At 46.2% G+C, this 16,704-nt stretch overlaps 1 long non-coding RNA gene across 1 annotated transcript; it reads right to left on the bottom strand.

Moving 5' to 3' along the window:
* Window positions 1-15,499: 15,499 nt before the first annotated feature.
* LOC120677557 lies at window positions 15,500-16,704 on the bottom strand. The gene is made up of 2 exons (XR_005676360.1): window positions 15,790-16,704; window positions 15,500-15,673 (listed from the first exon to the last, which is right to left on the bottom strand). It is a non-coding gene; the product is annotated as an uncharacterized LOC120677557 (long non-coding RNA).

Genomic DNA, 16,704 nt, shown 5'->3' with positions numbered 1-16,704 from the left:
ATGAAGACTTGTTGGAAAGAAGATTTCGTGCACCTTGCATTGGACCAATTGGTTGGCGCAACTCCCAATCTGGACAGAGAGGAAAATTCATGAAAAGAAAGGTAGCGACGAAGGACAACAAAGAAGGAGGTGACGATGATGTGAGAGACGATTGGGCAAGTTTTCCATTAAGCGTGATTGATCATGTCCAACATGGGAAGTGCAATAAGAGCTGCATGGAACACCTTCACCTCTTGCATGAAGGACCATGGCTTCGCATCAATGAGAAGGTATGTGAGAAAGTCGAGCTCTATGACTCTAAATGAAGCGCTTTGCGGGAGGCAACCCGATCATTTATTTTATATATTAATATGACCATCTACATTGCACTCTTTAATCGGAATATCAAGTAACATTGTACCATTGCTCTAATAAAAACCACAACTTCATGTTGTTCATTCTAAATATTATTGAGGGAGCACCTTGTTATTTGATCTTGGAAAACTTGTAGACCTTTTTGTGTGCCTATTAGTGTTTTGAGTCTTTTTCTTTGTGTCCTTTTAGAGAGATTTATGAAGCATTACACCACCCTTTGATTCTAAACTTGTGGCTAGTTAACTTAGGCTAACTTTTTGTTTTGTTTTAGACCACCTCATCATGTCATATCATTTTGTTCACCCACCCCGTGTTGCATTGCATACCATGTTGTTCATCTCACCTTTACATTGCATTGCATGTTGCATTTAAAAAAAAACCTTTTCTAAAAACATTGACTAGCCTCGCTTTTGAGATCCTAAAACCCTTAGGAAAACCACTCATAGAGCAATCCTAAAACCATAGGGTATGTTTTTCATTCAAAAAAATCTAACTTTTGTTTCTCTCTAGTTTTTTTTTAAACCACCTTAGATAGAATTTCTATACCCAACACTCTCTCTCTCTTCAAAATTTTTTGTTTTAAGACCAAAATATAGGAAACCCATAAACCTACTTCTAAAACCTTGTTAGCTCGGTTGCTTGACCCTTTTTCGATAAATAACCTTTTTCATTGGCAAAAGCCTCACTTCTTATGAAGTGCCGCGAAGGCTTTTTGTCACTCTTAGCAATTGTTTTTGAATAAACTAGCTGCGGAACAACATCGAAAGGTCCTTTCAACCTCGCTAACACTTGTTTTTGCTAACATTGCATTTGCACTTTGCGTCCATTCCATTGTTCATGCACTCATTTTGCTAGCTTGGTCTCAACTTTATTGATGAAAGCTTTCATATCCATGTGTAATGCTTCACGTGAGCATTTTCCTTTTTGCAATCTTGTGTAAACATGGTGTTTAGACATGATTGAAGACCATCATCATTTAGTTACCAAGCTATGAGGTTGCATTTGGTTAGTTTATAAGCTTTGCAATGCGCTTTATTTTTTCTTGTGCTATGAAGGCCTATTGATCTTGGGATAGACATGGTGTTTTGACCTTGGTTAAATAAGTCCTTTTGGCTATGGAGAAGTTTGGCAACCTAGTTGTAAACATGGTGTTTAGAACTAGGTGTAAACATTGTCTTTGTTTATATACCTTCCACTCATTTGCATTTACACTAGCACACACGTACACTCACTAGTTTCGCTAAGCTAACTTTGCCACAAATTGAGATCTTAGGAATAGTAGGTTTGTTGGCATTTGTTTCTACTCCCGACCGTCACCGCGGGGGTAGTGTGTGTTTAAAATGTTTTGCAGGCATGAAGAAGCGCTCCCATGAGTTCAAGACCAAAAGAATTTCAATCAAGATCGTCAACATCGTCGAAACTCGAGAAGGACGCAGTTGTTTTCATCAATTTGAGAACATGTTCAGAGCTGTACAAGAAGCAAAAAGTTGATATTCATAAGCTCCATCAAATTCCCATTCCAACGCATTCAAGATCAATGAATTTCAAGACCCGAACAAGGAGATATGGCAAGAACATTGGACGTTGCACGTTCTGAAATTCGTCGGGACAGATTGCAGCGCTGGGATAAAATGGACACAACTCTCTTGTTCGGAATCAATTTTGGGCGAATAAGGACTCGTTGGAAAGGAAAATTCGTGCACTTCGCAATGGAGCAAGGTTTCAGTACAGGTTCTGTTCTGGAAATTGAAAGAAAAATTCGTGAAGATGCGGAAGCAATGGGACAACGGGGAATTGAAGGAGGCGACGACAATGAGAAGCAAAGATTGGGACCATGACTTAGTACAAGAAGAAGTTGAAGGAAATTGAGGCAACAAAGGTGAAGACACATTGAAGATGATATTCATACACATGAGGGAAGGACTTCAAGAATTTCAAGATGTTCCATCTTCTCCTTCCACGCCTAGCATCATGCTAAGCATGGGGGAGGATTTCGTGGACAAGAAAGAAAGACCTCATGGAGTAAGATAATCACGGTTGCCACAAGATGCTCATGATTCTTCTTTCATGCTTAGCACAATGCTTAAGTATGGGGGAGGCCGCGCTACACTTCATTACGAGCATCGAGAAGGACGGTAATTCTTCCCCAACTTTCTCTTTTTCTAAATGCTTGTACATATATGCCTTCAACCATAGATGCAACCTTTGTATATTTCTCTCAACCTATCACATGGCTTCTAGGAGGACAACCTAGTTTGATTTTTGTTTTCAATAAGTGTAGGATCACCATCACTTTGAGCTCACCACATTGATACATTTTGGCAATGCCTTATGCTTATGGAAAAATGATGAAAGTTGCTGCTTTGTTTTACCTACGCTATGTTGTATATGACTTGACCATTTGCTCTCAATTAAATGGAATTAAAATGATTAAATACCGGCTCTTTTATTTGTGGAGGTTAAATGACTAAATTCTCAACCCACATATTCTATGTTGCTCTTTGATTTAAGTCTACCGATGACTTTACACCTTGTGATTGCTTAATTTGAAAACTTAATTCCTATTCTATCTACATTTGTGAATCTCTTGCAAAGTTCTACCTACCAAAGCCTATACATACATATTCTTCCATGATGAAACCTTTAGATTGCAAACTTATATTTTGATGAGTTGGATTAAGATTGATTTCTTTGGTATGAGACTAAGAAGCTGGTCATTCCGTTTTTTTGTGTAACCTTCTTTTTGCTAGCCTATTTATCCATGCATTGTGAGTTTCTACTTCGGGAATCTTACAAACCTCGCTGGATATCCACCCTAAACCAAAAATATCTTTTTGTGATTACCTCCTTGACCACAACCCAATTTGAGCATGGATTATCATTTCGACGGAATCAAAAGAATCAAGGGCACCATATAAAGAAAATTTTTGGGAGACAAGGCTCTTCGGAGATTCAAGAGGTTCTATGAAGAAGAAGGTGAATTTGAGATACTTACCCTAGCTAGTTGGTTCTCCCACTATTCATACTCGAGGACGAGCATTCGTTCAAGCATGGGGGGATGGCTGGGTAAGTATTCTATGCTATCAAAAGTTCTAAGGAGCAGAAAAATAGAAAAATGAAAAAAAGGAGAAAAGAAAAGAAAAATGAAAGAAAAAAAAGGGAAGAATAAAATGCTCCTTAGTTCTTTTTGGTTTCATTAATTTTCCAAGTTACTTTGAAGAATTATTCCATACTCAAATCTTCCAACCATGTGCAATCCGATAACGAGAACTTCATTTGTGTCTCGGGATCATCCATTTGCCACTTACACATGTCCACCTATCTAAATGTGTGTGTTTCATCTTTCCCCCTCTCCAACATTATTTTCCAATGGCCTTTTTGACTAGTCTCGGTAATCCCATTAGATCTCTCTCTTAGTTTGATAATATTTCAAGTATAATGTTTTGCTAGTATTGTTTTTACCTACCAAGCTCCACATAAGCCTTCCACTTTTATATATGAGTAGAATAGGTTGAAAACAATCTAATGTAGACTTGAGCGACTTGATGAGATGAGTATTTCCATGATCTTTTGCAAGAGAACCTTACTTATGTTTGATATGCATTCTTTTGAAAACTCTTCACGATGAAACAAGGTAAAGGTTTGAAGTTCGCTTAAGTTTGAGAGCATTGCATTTATTTATTATTGTGGCTTGTTCTTTAATTGCTAGTCTATCTTCCATAATGAAAAAGTAGCCGGTCACAACATGAACTTAAATGCTAAATACTTGAGAGAGCAATATGTCTTGTTATGTATGGCTAAGTGCAGAGAGGACATTGAGGGGCAACGCTGATTTCTTTATAAGCAAAGCTCCTGGACTTACTCGAGGACGAGCAAGGTTTAAGCATGGGGGGAATGTTGGCGCTCCTTAAGTGTCCGTTTTATCCCTTGTTTATCCTTGATAATGGCATGAATTCAATATCAAAATCACTAACCGTCATAACCCCGGCCTAATTATTGGTCATTTTCACACTTGCACATATATTTTGGAGGAACTTCGTTTTTGCAGGTTTTTGGCCTATTTTGAAGCATGAAATGATGGGGCCCGTGATTGAGCACTAACACAGAGAAAGACGAAGGCCAAAACCCAAAAGGGAGGACCAAAGCCCATGTTGATTCGAAGCCCATTCATGCACATCCATCCTCCAAGAGAGCCCAAAGGACCGAGCCCACGACGATGAGATCAAGATACTTCGGGATTAAGCAAAGCAAAAGAGATATTTAAGGAAGGATTTTCCATCCTATCCTTCTCCTCGAAGAAATCTCGAAGATAACGACGTCTAAAGGGGTGCAATCGTGAAGGACAGAAACTCTAGAAGATGCGAGGAGTCTACACGCCAAAGATGAGACCGAGGCGATCCCGAAAAGGGGTAGGCCGGCCGGCCTAGGCCCATGGGGCCGGCCGGCCGGCCTAGGCCCATGGGGCCGGCCGGCCCAGCCCTTTTCTGAGGCGGTTTGCCTTCTCCTTCGACTGGTGGCTTCCTCGGCTTATAAATAGCTCGCACCTTATTCAACTCGAAGCATCCATCCAACCAGAACTCGACGAAAACCTAGGGCCAAGACCGGAGGGAGACGACGGCCGCCGCAAGTCTTCGAAGTTGTCTAGGAGATGGCTTAGGCCATCCCTAGCCGCCATGGCCTCCCTGCGTGGTTGTGTCATGGTGGAGTTCATGAGCTAGTTGGAGTCGTCAATGGTGTATATGCGGTGGTGACGATCCAAACGAATCTATTATGTGAGTAATGTCTTCATGTCATCCGATCTATTTAGCGATCATGTCTCTCCTCTTTCGATTTTGTTCTTGCTTTGGGTGCGCTTATTCCTAGATCTATTCTCGAGATAGATTGCATGGGGTGTTCTTGTAGCTATGGTGGCTAGGAGTTCATACCGAATCTACCCAAAGGGGGTTCGACTTGCTTCAGGGTATCCCGTTGAAAAGGGGGGCGTTGTGACAGGCCGTCTCCACAGAGTAGGTTGGGTATCGAGGGATCGGATTGGAGGTTTTGATTTAAAGAGGCTTTGGATGAGATGCATGTTGAGCTTACTCGTTTAGCTAGAACTACAACTAGAATGCGTGTGATAGGTTTAGTCATGCCTTCGGTCATGCTTTATCCTTACCGATGTTCATGGATGAGATCAACCTTCATACATCACTCATATCTATCAAAGGTTCACCTTTTATATGCAATTAATGCTTCATGTTAGGATAGATCCATTAGATTAGATAGAAAACCCTAGTAAGTTCATTGTCAATCCACGGATTGATAAACCTTGGGGGAATACTCTAAGGGAAAAGCTACCACGAACCGTGCGCTTGCGGTATACAAATCGGGGGCGTTAGTGAACGTCAACACCCTCATTTTCTTCCATCTCCATTGCGGTTTGGTCTTCTACCTCCATCTCGTCCACAATGCTATGTATCCTCTCTCCCTTATCAACAAGGCCCTGTGGTCCGATGTTTTGGTTCTCTATCTCTTCTGACTCATCTTGCTCAACATAGTTGGTCTCTCTTCGAATACTCGGAGTTGCTTGATCTGCACCATGTTGGATTTCATTTTGTGTCTTCTCCCGGGTTTGAACAGGAATGGCCAGAGGCCACCCACGCTCTAGAGCTGCTTGCATGTACTTCTGCCAGTCATTAGTGCTGTGTATCATCATCAATTCCCATAAATCACTTTCTACCTCCCAATTAACAAGAGACTGGACGGTAATCACATGTGTCTCCGGATCAACACGGAACCCACGCTGCAGCCACTTATATATGGAACCAAAACTCCTCTCTAGAGGTTTATCTATGGCGCTAGATGTGCACTTAAAGGTAGAAAGGTCTACTCCATTTGGCCCATACAAAACATTGTAGTCACCAAAAAATACTTGAAACTGCATCTTGCTCGACATATCTGTATATCACAAAATACTTATCGAGTTATACTCTTTACTTCACTACCTTATTCAATAATTCGTAAAAACTAAGAATGGATTTCAACTACAACATATAAGTATTCATAACTACGTGATGACACTCAAATTCTATACTGCATATGTGAAATTCTATTCTAAATCGTAATTAATTTATAAACACGTCTCTAATAGTACTGCAATTGTAATAATAAATGCGTAGTACTAATGTTCTAAACTAATTTACTACTACGTAACTAAAGTATCATTAAACTCCTACTTAAATGGTTCTACTATAGCACTAATTAAATTAAATTACTCTATAATACCAATGGAAAAATACATAAGTTAAATGTACTTAACTGCAGATCACAAGTGCGCAATCCGGCAAGGCTTCGCCGCTTCCCTTCTCCTCACCCCGCTCTTTTTTTCTGGATTTTTGGTGGAATTTTTGGGCTCAAATGAGGAGGGAATGGGGTCAAGGGCTTATATAGGGGGGCAGAGCCGGTCGCCCGAGGGGGGGTGACAGGCCCCCCCTGTCGCCCGGGGGGGCGACAGGCCCCCCTTGCCCCCACGCGCCCCCGGCCAGGGACCTCTTTGGAAATTAGAAGAAAAAAATTACATTAAGGTCTTGTCGCCCCTGGGGCGGGCGACCGGGGTATATTTTCAAAAATTTTCGAAACAGACATATATTTTTGAAATTTTATTTTTTTTAAAATATAAAAAAGAAAAAATTCCTCTATGGGCATTTGCTAGTGTTGTGATTGATAGGGGAATGAGGCTTGCTGTAGGATAGAAGGAGAGGGAGCTAGGCTGCTGGCCGACCAATCCGGCGAACGGTCGGGGTCCCACGCTTTTTTATTTGCAAAATTTTTTATCGGTCGCGATCGGTCGAGTGCCGGGCTGAAAAACACTCATTGGTCCCGGGTGCCTGACCCGAGATTAAAGGCTAGGCGGATCTTTAATCTCGGACTGGTGGCCCTGATTGAGAAACCGAGACAAAAGGAATTTCTCAACCGGGATTATAGAGCTGGTCTATATTAGTGAACATCAAACTATGGGCATGTTTGGATACGTATGGATGTTTGTTAGGCTTTGGAAAAATTAGCCATCAAAATAGAAGGACTAAGCATGTGATCTAATTGTTAACCAACCTAACATAATTATCAGCCAATTAGCAATCGATATGTGTTCATTTTTTCTTGGACCAGGTTGTTTTTATATGAAGTTTTTTCTTTTTTCTTTGCCTCATGTGGGGGTTTTTATTGTTTTCAACGGCAGTGTTTGTAATGGATGCCGAGAGGAATGACTCCAGTGGTCAAGGCAGTGACAATTCACGCCTAGCTCGGGGTACTGTATGTAGTTCCCCCTATCTTCGTGCCCAGAATAAGGAGAAGAGCAATGAGAAAATGAAGTTGAAGATTAGGAGGAAAGTTCTAAAGCTCAGCACTCCTGCTCCACCCAATACAGGAAGCCAGGATAATGATGAAGGAGATTCCAATTATGCGCCAGCTTCCGATGATGAGGTTGGTGATGCAGCAGAGGGGAGCAATAGAAAGGGCCTCCAAAACTAGTCGCGCGGTCTTGCATCTAGCCCCGCCGCAGCCCCCCTGGTGTTGCTATTGGCGCTGGTGCTGGTGCCGCAATTGACCCGAAGAAGAGGCTGCCTCCATTCGATGCTCTTCTTTAAAATTCAAAGAAATTGTCATAGCTCCTGATGATAATCTTAAATACAAGTTACTCAAAATATGCTTCATGTTATTCAAAATTACCAACCAAAGAAAAAACAAAGATAACATGAAATAGTGGGGCATGTGCCCTACCCCACAACATCAAACTACGACATATTTAGATACATATAGATGATTGTTAGGCTTTGAAAAAAATTAGCAATCAAAATAGGAGGACTAAACATATGATCTAATTGTTAACCAACCTCACCAGCCAATTAGTTATTACCTTCATTCATGCTGAACGACCCGATGAATCTGTTTTAACTACTTTATCATAAATTTTGTTAATTTGACCTTAAGAGAAATGACACAGTTTTATCTGTTAATGATCTGGTTATTTCTTGGTTTGTATGGAAAATGGTAAATTTGTTGGATAGATTTGTGGAAGGCAAGGTATGTGCAACAAGTCCCTTCATTGAGTTTTTTAGGCTTGTTGATGGCTCAATTAACAATTTCCTCTTAAGAAGGAGATGAATTTGAAGTTACCTACAAGATCATATTAGATTGTTGAGTCTGCATTTGGATATGGAAATTTCAAAGTTGCTCAACAAGCAGATTGGCCTAATTTCAAAGTTGCTCAACAAGCAGATTGGCCTGGCATATATTTTACGTTTTGCTTCTCCAAAGATGATGCTGATTTGTTAGAGAAGAAAAGTTAAGGAGTTGGGCTGACATTTGCGCTGGTGATCGTGGCCTAGCAGCAGGAGTTGAAGCCCGCTTAGCATGGACGAAGAAAAGGTTTTCCCGGGCCGGGGCAGACCACCACCGGCCTGACCTGAAATGAAACCAGCCTTGCCGAGCTGACGATGCCGAGGCAGGCAGAGGTGGCGTGCAGCTGTGGCTGCCGGCTGCTGGCTGCGAACCCCTCTCCCTCTACGGGGAGCTCACAGCTTAGCTTCTCCGTCCCCACTCCCTAGCACAACTGCTAGCTTTGGACCCGGGCTCATCTTTGCCTGCTTGGCAGCTGGGCTGTCGACCCAAAAACCGCTCACGCCCAGAGGAAGTGGTGGTGGTAGCTAGAAAAGGGCCGGCACGCCGGCCGCCGTGGGCAGGCCGTACGGTCGGCATGGCCGAGCATGAGCCGGCACGGCTAGGGAGCTGCCTGCCCCGGCTGGAAAGGTCCACCAGGACTCGAGGACGATGACTCGATGAGGATTGAGGACGGGCGGAGCCGATGGATCTTTGCCTGCCTGCCGGTCGGGTAGGCCGGCCACATTATGCTAGGCGTGCCTGCTTCATTCCACATCTGCTGCTGCTACTAGTCCTGCTTTTCCCTGGGACCGCCGCGGCGGCCTGCTGTTCGGCTGGAACGAGCAAGCCATGAGAGCAAGACTAATAGTCCCAGCCGGCTGCGGGCTGGGAGCACATGCTCACCAAGTCGCGGCGCGCCCATTCAATGCGTTGCAATGAGAGCGCAAGTGTTTTCGCCGGCTCCCAGCGGGCGATTTGGCAGACGCCTGCTCGCGCTCTCTCCTACCCACGTCGGATCCCAGCTGGCTCTCAGTCTCTTGTTATACTTGCTCTGAACGGGGCCGGCCGGCCGTGGAGCCGTGGAGGCGCTCTTGGCCGTGGCATCGCCGCCGTCGGCCCCACCGCTCCGCTCCGTCGGCCACCACGCATCAGCAGGTGGACCCGTGGCGACGTGCACTTGACAAGCAGGCCGGCAGAAAGCGGGCGCCGCTGCTCGTCAGCTAGCGATTCTCGACCCGAGTGGCCCTGCTTGGGTGGGTGCTTGGCTAGGCGCAGGTCCAGAGACAGAGACAGAAAACGTGGCGCCTGCCTGGTGACCGGGCGGGCACATGCCGTCCGCGTGCTCCTTGCTGCGGCGCGGGGCTGCCCACTCACCAGGCGCACCAGCTGAGGAGCACAGCACCGGCGCCGCGCGACGGAAAGCCTCGAAACCCGAGTGCTGCCGGCCCCCGGCGCGGCGACCGACCACTGACCCGACCGGACGGCAGCAAAGCGGGAGCCCAACGACCAACTGCCCGCCGGGAACTGATGAGGCCATCGATTGGGGCCTCCAACGGACCGGCGGCGCAGGACGCACGCCACCGCCGTTCCAAGTACGGGCACGGGCACGGCACCCAAGTAGGAGCTCACATGCCAAAGCCAGAGCCTGCGCTGCGGGCTGACGACGCTACGAGTAGCTGTGTCCACACCACCACGAGCCTACCCACCCTGGCCTCTGGTCTGTGCTCTTCTTCCTCTCCACTTCGGGTGGGGTGGTCACGGGAACGGGCGCTCGTGCACTGTAGCACACCACTCCTAGGAGGCTAGGACACGCCGGAAGAGGCGACGCCGATGCCGACGCCGACGCTGGTGGTGGACCGACACGCCGGCTGGGCCGGGTCGGTCTGCAACGCCACGTGGCACCATGTGTTGCAGCAGCCCGTTTGAGTTTTTGGCACCAAAGCGGAAGCAGGTCGACCACGCCACGCGGCCGGACAGGGGACACAGGCGTTGTTTGGTTGGTGCTAGAATTTTAACATGCTAGGAATAGTAACAACTTTGACCGTTAATTATGGTGTCAAACAAAGTCAGTTTACAAAATCAACTTCAAAACCTCTGCGCTAGTGACTATGAAGAATCTAACGATGCCTTTGACTGTGCAATTAGAGGATGATTACTGTAGCGAAAAGTTATACTCATATTAAAAAAGTTTTACAAATAGACTTTATTTAGTGCTTCGAGATTTTTTTTTGAAAAACGTGCACGCGAGATTCTTGCGGAACCAAACAAGCCACAGGACAGGACAGGCTTGCGATTTGAACGCCTGACGGGGGGGTCCGGCCAGGGCTCCGCGGCGGTTTTGGCGCCAACGCCCCTCCGCGCGCGCGGAGAGGCGTTGGCAGTTTTGGCGCCAAGAAACAGCAGTTGAGCAGCGCGAGGCGGGGTCAAAGATAAGATGGATCGGGAGTCGGGACTGGATCCTGCCGCCCTATAGCCCGCGTGCGCCCGTCGTCCTGTCTTGTCCGGGGGACCAGGTGCCAGCGCCGGCCGTGGCCCCGCCGGCGTGCTCCGCGCCGCCCGTGCTATCGGGATCCACACCTGGCCTGAGCTACTCTACCCGCCTACTACTCCAACGACCACTGCAGGCAGCAGCGGCAGCAGCAGTAGGGATGAAAACGGTCGGTAACAGTCGGAAAAACCCCTCAACCGTTCCCGCAACTGTATTTTTTTGGTCGAGAACAGAAACGGGAATGGGAAAATCGGACGGGAAAACGAAATCGGTATTACGGGATATCGGGAACGAAATCAATCGGTCGGGAGCATGCCGATTACGATCGGGAATCGATAACTCAAAACGGAAAAATACATACAACCACTTCAAACATTTAACTTGATAAAATAATTACAACTATACATAAATAACATGGAAACAAGACTCGTATAACTAAGAAACACAGGTAAAGTGAATCACGAATTCACAATTCACGTTGGAACACATGCAAACAACAATTCACATTTCCAACACAAGTAACACAGCCGACTACGACAAATATGGGAATTCCCGCGGGAATTTTCCCGGCTGAAAACGGGAACCGTGAAAACGGTCGGAAAAACACCCCAACCGTTCCCGTTCCCGTTCCCGTTCCCGTTCCCGCCTGTTTTTCCGTTTTGTTTTCTCATTTTCTCATTTTTTTGCGAAAACAGTTTACGGTCGGTTTAAACGGTAAACGGAGCCGGTCGGGGCGGGATTTTCCCGTCCCATTTTCAACCCTAAGCAGCAGCTGGAATAGTGATCGAGCAGTCGGGCAGCACGACGACCTGGCAGTCCGCCTCTCCGCTCGCCGGAGATGCGCTGTAGGGCTGGCGGCACTGTATCGTCTCGACTGCGATGGCGAGCGATCGCGCCGATGCCCGGCCGGATGCCGGGATTCGTCTACGGCTCTACGCCATGGCCCACGGGCCACGGCTGTGACGCGGCGCGTCCACGTGGCGAGGAACCAACGCTGCCCGCCGCGAGATCAGAGTCAGGCAGGTGCCTGTGCAAATGAATCCCGTCCATGGCGGCCGTGCCGTGCGTCCGATCCACCGCCGGATTGGGCGATGGGTGGTGAAGTACTCACTACTCAGCTCGTAGCTAGCACTCCATGGCGAAATCATGGCCGCGCATTCATGCCGATCCACCGCTGGCTCGGCTGGGAGAGCAGCAGCCGCCCTTGAGCGCTCGAGGAGCCGCACGACGAGCGTTCGGTGTCTGAACACCTAAAGTTCAGTCCCCCCGCTACAAAGCGGATTGAGATCCTCTCTATTCGGCTGGCTGCTGCTGGAGGCTGTTGCTGATTTATTGTGAGAGAAAAATACTGCTAGCTGGTTGGTGGCTGGTGCTGGTTTGGTGTGAGAGAAAAATACTGTTGCCTGGTGCTGGAGCAGACCAGAAAAATACTTGTACTGCAGAGAGAGAGGTGAAAGGGGTGAGAGCCGTCCGATCCGGAATGGAGGGATGGGATCGCATGCTACAGCGTGAACAGTAGATAAACAGTAAACATAAACAGTAGCTCAAATACTGCTCTTAAGAGTTTCTGCTACGCGCGGAACACTGTAGCACAAGACTCATTTTACTGTTTTGATTTGAGTACTGCAGCGGATCCGGTTCTAAAGAGCTAATGTGACCGAGACGTGCCGCGAGCCTGCGACCAAGTGAAACCATGCTTAAAGCTTGAGCCTGGATGAGCACTTTAAAAAATAAAAAAAGGTGAGAATAAATTTTGGTTTGTCAACAAGTTTGAAGTAGTGGGATCATTGGCCCGGAGAGTTGAAAACAGACGCGAGTCAAACGATAAACAAGTGTGTTCCGAAAGTCAGCTATGTTTTTTCTCGGGTAATAGAGAGCTTTATTGATTAATTGAAAGGATAACACTCGTTGCTGAGGAGGTCTTGCACGCGCCCTCGCCAGATAGTTATAACTTATATGAGTATTCCTTCAGGCTAAATGAGCTTAACTCATCATAATAATAACTTTGTAAGATTTAATTTTGTTTTTTTTGGCTCTCCTGCTAATCTAGCTATAGAAGTTGAAAAATTGTAATAATTAAAAGCTGTGTACACTAAACCGTAGAGGTCGGAAAATTTCATTATTTAAAAAAATGAGCTCAACTCATACCTTGGCTATACTTACTATGTAACAAGGTCTTATTAAAAAAAGTTTTTCCAGTTTTTTTTTGAAAAGATAATAAAAGTTTTGTCCAACCCCAACGGGGTGTTCTGATCTGGTTCGGTCGGAATGAAATGTTTTGCTGCACGGCTCCTCAGTCTTGACAGGGCAGTCGTGACCAAGTAGTGCTTGGCAGCTCCGGCCAGACAACGAGCACGTCCCTCCACGGCTTGACGCCGGTGAGGTGAGGACGTGAACGCTGCCGAGCCAAGCGGCAGGTTTGACTTGGAGATCCCGAGGTCTGGCGGCAGCCCGTCGTCGCCCACCGACTCCCGGCTCTCCACGCAGCAAAAGGTGGGAGCGGATTTTCAGCCCCCCGCGGCACGTGCGCCGGAAATCTGGACGACCGAGATGGCGCTGAGATTAGCGATGTGCGGGTACGGAAGGCACAGGTGGGCCGTATTTGTTAACAGTTGCTTCTATTTTTTGGCAGCAAAATACATTTTTAAAGCAGCTCGTTCCAGGCGTCCAGGTGACCATGTGGTTCGGCCAGCAGTACCCAAAGCCTTCCGGAGAGAGAATCTTTTAGAGAGAGAATCTCGGGCAGTAAAACTGTTCTTGTGCTCAGCGGTTCATCTTTCCCATTCACGAACAGGTTGCACACAACAACAAAAAAAGGTGCATGTCTATGAAAATAAACTCAAACTGATACACAAATTTTCTTCAACACAACAGTAAATCTTAAAATTCTTCAATTTAAAATATGAACATATTTCATATTTGAAATGTGAAATTTACCGAACTTGGTAGTGCTACAGCAACTAATTTTGTGCATTTTCAAATATAAAATCCGAAACGGTCCTTACACAAACAATCATGAAGATGCACACATTCTGTACATGAAGATGCACAAAAGATGCATTTCTGTATATAAACTTAAATGAAAATTTCATTACATAAAATAGATGCACACATTCGGATGCAATAATTCTTTTTAATGCATATTACAGTGTACTACACAACTAAACATATTCACTGTGTTCATCTGGCTATTTTTTTGTAAGAGAAAAATACTGCTAGCTAGCTAGTGCTGGTTTTGTGTGAGAGAGAAATACTATTGACTAGATGCAGCGAAGATGAACCGAACAAAGCCATTACACATGCATATATCATATCCTTTTGTATGAGTGCATTAGGTAGTTAATAAAAAAGTACAATTTAAGATATCAATTAGATTCATATCACCTTTCTATGAGTAGGTCGAGTACTCCAGTACTTGCCTTGCACACCTGACTTGATGCAACTATAAATAATAGTAATATAAAAATGCACATATCATTTTGCACAAAACAAAAAATATAAAAAAACATCGGGAGCTAATATGTGCATATTTTAGTGCAGATAGAAAATGTCAAAATTATTGAGATTTTCTGTGCACATACCCAAACATGCAATTAGCATGTGCACCAATACATAACTAAAGTTATATAATAAGCAAAAAGAAATTGTGAAACCATTAAGCATATAAAGATGTTCTTTGTGCTCATAGACCATCTCGAGAAATATTTACATCATGACGCACAAGTTTCTTCATATACAAGTACATGCACTGAAGTTTGTATCTCTCTCTCACACACACACACAGCAAATAATCTTACAATTTTAAATATAAGGATGCACATAGTTCTGTGCAAAAAACACAACTAATAGGTTGGTCAATACACATCACCAACTGAAGACAAATAAGTTGAATCGCTAAACAAGTAGGAGATCATCACAGAGCTCCAAAAAATGTGAAGTAGTTGTTGGGATTTGACTAAGCTAAATAATATGATGCTGAAATAGAAATCAAGCTAAATCAGGATAACATGTGAAATACATAAGGATGCACAATTAACTTTGCTCAATCGCACACGAAATCAGATTGACCAATGTGCAAGCACCGAATCAATACCTCATAGTACAGAGAAAGTTTATCTATCTAGAACTAGAACGAGAATGTGCAATTAGCATTGGCGCTAATCCATGATGAGTGCAATGGATAATCACTTTGCCTAGTAAACATTAGAGGAACATATCTCGAAGGAAGCCTGGACTGTTAGATAATTAAACATGAACAGATATTTGTATACATCAAATATTTGCAAATTCATGTTGTGATGCACATATTTTTTTGCATGCCAAATAATTTTTTTATGTTAGTCAACGTACAAGGCAGTGTTTGCCATTCACGATCAAATGACATCAGCCAACGATAGCTTAAAGTCTGCACACTAACCACACATGTACAACTAAACTTGCTGCTGCCACTAAATTTGCATCAATTAGGATTAGGACCGACTCGATAAGTGCATCTTAGTCCATCGAATAGGAAAGAAGTAGAGAACAAAAAAAGATCTTTAGCTAGCAAGCAAAGCAATGTCGCGGTGCAAACAGTCAGGATCTCGTCACCTTGAGCCGCCAGTGCACCTCATCTCCGCCGCATGAGCTGCCTGCTGATGCACCTCATCTCCGCCGTCATGAGCTACCTGCTCCTCCTCCTCCATGCTGCTGCTGTATTGAGTTACCAAATCATGATAGGACTCGACTCCAAGATCGAGATCAAGCCCCATCGATTCATCTTCAGCATGTGAGATTTCTAGCATGTAGGAGATAAAACAATCATGTACCTTCACTGGTTCATGATGTTGGATCTGCAAGCGAGGCTACTCTGAGCCACCACACACGCTCTCCCTGCCTCCCTGGGTATGCGCCTGCGCCGCTGTTGCCAGCTCTGGTGGCGGCGTCTCCACCGGGTCAAGCGCCGCTCAGCTAGCCCGCGTCGCCTCTGCTTCCTCTTCCATTGCAGGGCCGCCGCAGCCACCGCAGGTCCTCTTCCCTCCGCGAGGTCCACGAGGTGCGGGTCGGAGGGAAGGTGGGCGCGCGGGCAGGGGCAGGGAGATGGCGTTGATGCAGGCGCCACGGCTCGGGGGAGGAGCAGCTCCATGGCCTGGGAGGTGGGGAGGCCCAGCAGCGCCGTGAAGGAGCCCCTGCGTCCTCCTCTTCCTCCTCTACTGGCAGAGGACAGGATGGAGGAGCCTTGTACCATGGCGGAGGGGATCAGCGCCGCCTGGATCTCAGCTCCGGCAGCGGTAGCGCCGACGTGCAGCACCACCGCGCCCAGGCCGAGTCAAAGAAGGCGTCTTCTTGCCAGGCTCCCTGGTCTACGACACCGAGCGGGCGAGGAGGTGCCCGCACGCCGCGTCGGCAGTAGCAACTCCCTAGGGGCCGCGCCGAGCGGGCGAGGAGGTGCCTGCGCGATGGCCGCACGCTGCCGCGACGGGACTCCCTAGGAGAACTACAAGATCCCCTCCGCCTCCATGGATCCCAGCCATACACATCACCAACCTGTACTGCCGCTCCAATCCAGCCTCCAGGTGAGCGCTCAAACATGTTCACCCTACATCCGGTGAGCACAGATTGGCCGTCCACTCTGCTACCGCGCCAAGATCCCATGGCACCCCTCCGCCACGGATCTGATTGATCTCCAGTGCATCCATCGGACAGAGGATGGGAGGAGACGGAGACGCCTATGTCGCCGCCGC

This window comes from Panicum virgatum, chromosome 6N, assembly GCF_016808335.1.
Source record: "Panicum virgatum strain AP13 chromosome 6N, P.virgatum_v5, whole genome shotgun sequence".
NCBI lineage: Eukaryota > Viridiplantae > Streptophyta > Magnoliopsida > Poales > Poaceae > Panicum > Panicum virgatum.
The sequence above is the reverse complement of the archived record's forward strand: the minus strand, read 5'-3'. Positions and strand labels throughout refer to the sequence as shown.